Consider the following 2,018-nt stretch of genomic DNA (forward strand, 5'->3'; position numbering starts at 1 on the left):
GACTAAAGAGAGCCCTACAAAGTGAGGGTCTACACTGGTAGAAATACAATTGGAGATGACTGGTATTTTTATTTTTTTTAACATCATAGTTTTGGTATAACTGTTTTCTCAAAGATAGCATTTACTTGAATTCAGTAGCTACATGAAAGAACACAACACGTGAGAGTGAGATCAGGTCAAGCACACCGGATACACCAGGTGTCATCACGCAAATACAAGAACATTCTTGCATACAGCGATCAAGAGAGTACTTCACGATTTACACCTCTCCAATGTAAAGATCCACACTAATGCAATTTATCACTTTTCTTGTACTGTACAGAACAATCACAGCGAACTATATATTGGAGATTGAGATGATTACAAACAGACCCCAACACTGGGTCTATGGACAGTCTGTTCTGTCACCATATGCAGGATCACGGTTTATATTATTAGGCTATTTTAATAAATAAAATACCTTTTGATTTAAAAAAAAGAACAATTCTATCATTTAAATGTGGTATTATGACATCATGGAGGTATGGCCAAAAACATTAAGTGATATTTTCATTTTCAGAATTATGAGATGCCAAACTAAGTGTGAAAGTCGTCAAAGATCTGCCTTTGACATCATGCACTCTTTTAAGACAAATTGGTGCACACAGAATATTTCAATCTTCAGAAAATGATGGTTAAAAACCGACACAAAGGAAAATACATTTAAATAATTTACTATGTATTTACACCTCCTGTTTGCACCAGCAACACAGCATCTTTGATCTGTAGGTTGTGTAGTCATCTAATCTCCCATTTTTACTTTCGATGTCTAAATAGAGAGAGAAAAAAAACAATGTTAATGATTATACAGGTCCAAAAAAAAAAAAAAAACACAGACACACACACAATCTGATGTACAAAAATGTTTGAATAGACTGAATATTGAATGCATAAACCAAAGTTATCATTACCATTAAAGGCCACAGTGCAACTGCAGAACCCACATGAAATGACTGTTTTAATATGAGCTGCTCTTGTGTGGCGGAATAATCTCAATCTGAATTCAAGCATGCATGTCAGATCAATTTACAGAGTGTGACTTGAAATGGTGATAAAATATTCATTTTCCAGAGGGTGGTTATAAGTAGCTAGATGGATATTAATGACAAATCATTTAAAAGATCATTCTGCTGGAAATCAGATGAGGAAGAATATGCTTAATGACAACACGGTTAGGTAAACTAAAGGCCTGTTCACACAAATAATTAAATGAAGAAGTGAAACAAAAGGCTGATTCAGACAAAGAGCAAAAAAAAAAAAATAAAAAAAATAAAAAAAAAACACATTCTGGCCATTCATTTGCTTAAATGCAAGATGCAATCCATCTGACAATACAGATTTTACTCTCTGCAAAATACAAACCATCCGATGACAGTGACAACATCATATTCAAATAATGGGTTTAATGACAATAATACTGCTGTACTTTGTATAGTACAGTGCTGTTGGAAGAAAATTTAAGGGGAAAAAAAAAAAAAAGGCCAACAGAAACAAATTGATTCTTGTTTGCAATATCCACAACAAATATTCACTCTTGGCATGAAAAAGGCCTTAAGACTAAGACGACAATGACATTTGAGTTTCCTTATTATTTGGGTAATAAATAAAGGCCACTCATGAAGGCCTAATGCTTTTAAAAATAAAATAAGTTCATAAATTCATTGAAAAAAAAACCATTCATAATTAAAAACAACAATTTACTACAGTACAGTAGCACCTCATAGATTTCAAAATGTTTTAAATAACTGAAAACCTGAAAAGTCTTACACTTTAATATTCTCTGCTGTCACTAGAAATCAATTGACTAAGTCTGATAAGGTCATGCTAACAATTCATGATTTGCTGCTGAAAGTGAACCACTGGTAATAAAACTTTTTTACGTTATATTAATGTGTCTGGCAGATGATTTTATCTTAAAGGGGTCATATGATGCGATTTCAATTTTTCCTTTCTCTTTGGAGTGTTACAAGCTCTTGGTG

This window comes from Sinocyclocheilus anshuiensis, unplaced genomic scaffold (genome assembly GCF_001515605.1).
Source record: "Sinocyclocheilus anshuiensis isolate Anshui unplaced genomic scaffold, SAMN03320099.WGS_v1.1 scaffold155, whole genome shotgun sequence".
NCBI classification, from domain to species: Eukaryota; Metazoa; Chordata; class Actinopteri; order Cypriniformes; family Cyprinidae; genus Sinocyclocheilus; species Sinocyclocheilus anshuiensis.